This window comes from Octopus bimaculoides, chromosome 14, assembly GCF_046866305.1.
Source record: "Octopus bimaculoides isolate indiv1 chromosome 14, ASM4686630v1, whole genome shotgun sequence".
NCBI classification, from domain to species: Eukaryota; Metazoa; Mollusca; class Cephalopoda; order Octopoda; family Octopodidae; genus Octopus; species Octopus bimaculoides.
Window position 1 is genome coordinate 43936627 of NC_142941.1, and position 6000 is coordinate 43942626.

The 6000-nt window shown below is 38.0% G+C and overlaps 1 protein-coding gene across 7 annotated transcripts in view; it reads right to left on the reverse strand.

Moving 5' to 3' along the window:
* The window catches only part of LOC106879397 (protocadherin alpha-3), a 236745-nt gene extending 234799 nt beyond the window's left edge, over positions 1–1946 (reverse strand). For 6 of the 7 annotated variants that reach the window (XR_016244318.1, XR_016244321.1, XR_008265551.2 and 3 more), the window contains exon 1: positions 1636–1775. The gene's annotated coding sequence lies outside the window, so the exon portion shown is untranslated. Of the gene's footprint in view, positions 1–1635 lie in introns of all 7 variants that reach the window. The other variant, XM_052973110.2, reaches the window with a different exon arrangement.
* Between the last annotated feature and the right edge of the window lie 4054 nt (positions 1947–6000).

Sequence of the window (6000 nt, forward strand, 5' to 3'; positions counted from 1 at the left end):
TCTGATAACACCGTATCTAATCCCATCCTCTCTCTCTCTCTCTCTCTCTCTCTCTCTCTCTCTCTTAATCTCTCTCTCTCTCTCTCTCTCTTAATCTCTCTCTCTTTCTCTCTCGCTCTTTCTCTCTCTCTTAATCTCTCTCTCTCTCTCTCGCTCTCTCTCTCTCTCTCTCTCTTTCTCTCTTTCTCTACCTACCTACCTACCTACCTACCTAACCTTATTCTAAACTTTTTCCACTGTAGAACCTGACCTCAGAGTCACTGTGGTCACTCAATAAGCTTGAAATAACAGCCATCTACCATACTGGAGAAAAAGAAGGACACAATGAAAATAATACAAGTTTTAAACACACTTTGTGTGAAAGTAAGACAAGATGGTCGTGCGTGGAATTACTTTCACCATAATTCTGCTCCACCAGAACTAACCTGGAGCTATACAGCAACAATACTTCTCCAATAAGAAAGTGTTTGAATATGGTCACTCTCCCTGCTAGAAATAGCAGCTAAATCTCCCTCAAATCAATCTACTGTCTTGCAAGGAAAAGCCAAAACACATTCGATAATGTAATCCTAAGAAAAGTATGTCTAAAAATAAAATTCTCACAATGGCCACATTTGGAATGTCTTCCATCATAGGGTTGCTCAATAAGAGCTGTCTTGAAGTGAAACAATACCATTTTACCATAGATTCTGCATATAATATCTCACTTTCACACACATACACACACACATATCTTATCATATTATACTCTGGCCCTACGAAACACTTTGCGGCTCAGTTCCCCACTCTTACTATTCATATGCACATATGCATGAGTGCTCAATTACACCCTGTCACCAATGCCTCTACCACCACCACCACAACCACCACCACCACCATAACCACCACCCCATTCAAACATTCCCCAGCCAACCTCACTGTCCCCTCACTTCACTCGTTTATCTGTCCTTACATTCCCCCTACATATATATATGCCTGCAGGCAACACAGCATAAGCCCCAGACATCCATACACCGTACTCACACGTACTCACATGGGAGTCCACTGTACAAAAGTAAAGATAGATAAAGATAGAGGAAGATATATACATACATGTATATATATATGTGTGTGTGCGCGTGTGTGTATACATATACATACATATATATAGATATAGGTATAATAGTATATGTATATATATGTGTATATATGTATGTGTATGTGTGTGTATATATACATACACATACACATGCATTTATATATACCTATATATATATATGTGTGTGTGTGTGTGTGTGTGTGTGTGTGTGTGTGTGTGTGTACATATATATACATATTCATAATGCTCATATAGAGAGAGAAAGAAAGAGGGAAAGAAAGAGATTGAGAAAGAGAGAGAGAGAGAGAGAGAGAGAGAGAGAGAGAGAGAGAGAGAGAGAGAGAGAGCAAGACAGAAAGACATGACAGGCAGGCAGGCAGAGCTTTCCAAAGTATTTAATAAACAAAATAACGCCATAAAATAAAATGAAAAATAAAAATAAAATGAAAAGAAACAAAAAAAAAAATGAAATGAACAAACAAACAAATAAAATTTAATAAACAAAGGCCGAAGAATATTTTAGATAAATAAGAAGTAATAAAAGAACAAAGACATGCCTGACTGCTCGAAATTGTATTGCTCTTCCACGCTTAACTGTTGTTGTTCCTGGGTCTTATGGTTTATTTACTGTTCCAGGGAAAGTTTTGCTTTTGCTTTTCTTAACAATTCTCTTTGGTAAAACCACGGTTATAAATGCATATAGGGAAGAATGAGCTTTGATTTTTCTTCAATATTTTCTTTGTGAAGACTTTGGTATTAAGAATAAAGGGTACACTTTTGTATGGGGGTTTTTCCTTTTTTTTTTTTTTTCTTATTTAAATCCTCCTCCAGTTAGTGCACTTGTGTTTATATATATAGATGTGTGTGTGTGTGTGTGTGTGTGTGTGAGTGTGTTTATAGGCTTGTTAGAACAAACAGGAGATATAAAACTCAGTTCATGAGTATATGTATATATATCTATATGAATGTACGCATATATATGTATGTATGCATGTATGTATGTGTATATAAATATATATATGTATATGTATATATGTGTGTATATATATATATATATATATATATATATATATATATATATATATATATATATATATGTATGTATATGTATGTATGTATGTATTTATTTATGTATGTATGTATTTATTTATTAGGGTCGTGCATGAAACCCTTGGCTCTGGAGTCACTTTGTAACTTTCTGCCAACTAATGTGTATGCATATATGTGTGTGCGTGTGTCTATGTCTGTATATGATTGTGTGTTTATGTCAATGTCTTGACAGAAGACAATCTGATTTTGCTTGCTTTCTTTTTTCTTCAGTTTACGTGTATTTCTGTATACACGTGTGCATGCATATAAAAATATGCATGCATATATATATGTGTGTGTGTATCTGTATCTATATGTGTAGAGGGGTATATGCTTGTGTGTATTGTGCTTCTGTGAGTATGTTCGTGTGTGTGTGAGTGTGTGTGTTTTTGTGTATGTTTGTGTGTGTATGTGCACGTGTGTGTATGTGTATGTGCGTGTGTGTATGTGTGTGTACCACACCAACACACCAACACACCATGCACTTACAACTCACACAGAAGATTAAATTTAGACGAGTCAATGACAGACTCCCTGCAAGATCATTTAACCCGTTAGAAATGATAGCTGAATTTTCCTCAAATGACACCCTAACATCTTAGGAAAGATGACTTGGTCATGGCTTGTTGGAACACCTTTTAAACAGATATCTACGCATCCAGGGCTGACGGCGGACTGAACAACAGCAGCAGATCTTGCATCGCAGGTGTGTTTGAGTGCCTGTGTCTGTGTGTCTGTGTGTCTGTGTGTTTGTGTATGTGAGCGCGTGCGTGTGTATGTTTGGAGGAGTTGGCAGACTTTGCTTGCCTTTATCTTGTTTTCTTTTAAATCAAACTTCGGCGTGTGCATATGTATAAGCGTGTGTATGTGTGTGTGTGTGTGTGCGCGCGTGTCTGTCTTTCTTAGGGGAAAGTAATTTGCTTTATTTTCATTATTTTTTCCTTCAAAAATTACCATGAGTTTTTGAGTATGAATCTGTACGAGAAGTTGTGTATGTGTGTGTATTTGTGTGTGTGTTGTGTGTGTGTGTGTATGTGTTTATGTATACATATATATCAATGTGAATAGATATATATACTTATGTATATATGTAAATATGAATATATATGTATGTATATATGTATATATATGTGTGTGTATGTTTATATATGTGTGTGTGTATATGTACATATATATATATATATATATATATATATATATATATAGAGAGAGAGAGAGAGAGAGAGAGAGACAGACAGACAGACAGACAGACAGACAGACAGATAGATAGATAAATAGATCGATATGTGTTTGCGTTAGTGTTTATATATATGTGGGGGTCGGGGTGCTTATGTATGCCTTACTGTCTTATGCAGCAAGTATACACACACACACATATGCACACTCCAGTGCACCACCTGCACAGCACATCAACGCATCTACAGTTTAAAACACGGCAGATTTCAGATCAGTTCAAATAAGAGAGAATCCTGACAGAGGTCTTTGAAACAGTGAAATGAAAATGTGGAAAAGCTAAACAAACTTACTTTTGTCCTTCCTGAGAGGAGGGAGAGGAGGGGATCAAGTGAAGGGAAGGTATGGAAAATAAATTGGAGTGGCAGGAGTAAGAATGGAAGGATGGGGGGAAAGAGAAAGAGGAGAGGGGAAGGAGAAGGAAGGGGAGGAGAAGATATGAGGGGGGGGGAGATGGATATGTGAGTGAGAAATAACAAAAGGTATATGCATATGTGTGTGTGTGTGTGTTGGTGTGTGTATATATATATATGTGTGTGTGTGTGTGTGTATAAATATGTATATACATCTATGTATTTCTGCAATACAGGTATTTCTGTGTGTGCTAGAGTTTACACTTGTATGTGTGAAAGTAAATGTGTGTGCGTATGTATATGAATGGATATGTGTGTATGTGTGTGTGTGTGTGTATATAATATATATATGGTCAATGCATTCCTCTCATGTATGTATATATATATATAATACACATACATATGTATATGTGAGTTATAGAGATTGAAAGAAAGGGTATTGAGTTATATACAGATCTTTTTTATATATGTGCATGTGTGTGTATCTATCTATCTATCTATCTATCTATCCATCTATCCATCTATCTATCTAGTTATCTATCTATCTATCTATCTATCTATCCATCTATCTATCTATCTATTTATCTATCTAGCTGTCTATCTATTTATCTATATGTCTGTCTGTCAATATATAAACATATATTTATGTATATACATGTGTGAGTATATATGCCAAAGTATGTGCATGTATGTAACTTTCACAACATATGTGTGTATGTGAGAGTGCACGTGTTGTGCGTTGTGTGTATGTGTGTGTGTGTGTGTGTTTGTGCATGCGCGCGCATGTGTAGAGCTATGTTATACTCGTATACTGTTGCAGGCAGGCAGGCAAGCAGATCCAACACACTTCTCTGTAGCAGAGGACACAGGGTTTGTCCATTTTGTGTCTATTGCAGAGGAAAAAAAAAAAAAACTACCGAGTTGTCAGAACTGTTGATAGCTGTTGTGTCACAGTACTGGCAGTAGTTGTAGTAAGTGCTGGTGTGGAAGTGTTAATAGGCAGATGATAGAGTGGTAGTGGTGGTGGTATTTGCAGTGTACTAATAGTGGTGGTGATGGTGGTGGTGGTGGTGGTGGTGAAGTTGGTGGTGGTAGTGTTGATAGTGTTGGTGCTAATTGTGATGTGCTAATGGTGGTGATGATGGTGATGACGGTGGTGGTGGTGGTAGTATTGATGGTGGTGGCGGTTGTGATGTGTTAATAGTGGTGGTGTTGGTTGTGGTAGTGTGTTAGTTGTGGTGCTGGTGGTGGATATAGTTTTAGTGGTGTGCTAGTATTAATAGAGTGAGAGTGGTAGTATTAATGAAGTGGTGCTGGTAGTGGTGGTAGTGGTTGTAGAGATGTTTGTTGTGGTGTGATAGTGTTAATGCTGAAGTAGTGGTAGTACTGCTGTGGCAGTGTTAATGGAGTGGTGGTGACCATAGTGGGGGAGGTATCAGTATAAATTAAATGGTACAATGGTAGTGTTAATTTAGTATTGGTGGTAGCGGTAGTGGTATGGAGATTGTTATAGTACTGCCAGAGTGTTAGTAGTGTTAAAGAAGTGGTGGTTATTGTCATCGTCAAGTTAGTGGTATTGTGGTAGTGGCTATGTTACAGTGCTGATGTAGTAGCAAAGGTAGTAATATTAGTGGTGTTGGAGTGTTAATGGATTTTAAGTGGTAGTGGCTGTAGTAGCAGTAGTGGCTGTGGTGTTGGCTTTCTGGTTGTGTTAAAGAAGTAGTTGTAGTGATGTGGTGTTTGTGGTTGTGGTGGTAGTGGTAGTGCTAATGTGGTGTTTGTGGCTGTGGTGGTGGTTGTGGGGGTGATGCTTGTGGCTATGGTGGTTGTGGCGGTGGAAGTGGTGGAGGTGGCAGTGGTAGTGGTGGTGGTTGTGATGGTGGTTGTAGTGGTGGTGGTAGTAATTATAGAGGTAGTGGTGTTGCTGGAAGTGGTGGCTCTATGAGTAGCAGCAGCGGTGGTGGTGATGGTGGTAGTGGTGGAGGTGGTGGTAGTGATGGTAGTGGTGACTGTGTTGGTGGTTGTAGTGATGGTGGTAGTGGTGGTGGTGGTGGTGGCAATGACTAGAATTTCTAAGTTGTTTCTACATTTTGCATCTAATGTTAATCACAAGAGTTGTTAAGAGCGTAACTTGTCTTTGTTTTGAATGACGATGATGATGATGATGAGTGGATCTAAGTATTGTTTGCACTGCTACTCATGGTAACTATGGTGATGATGATGATGATGATGATGATGATGACGACG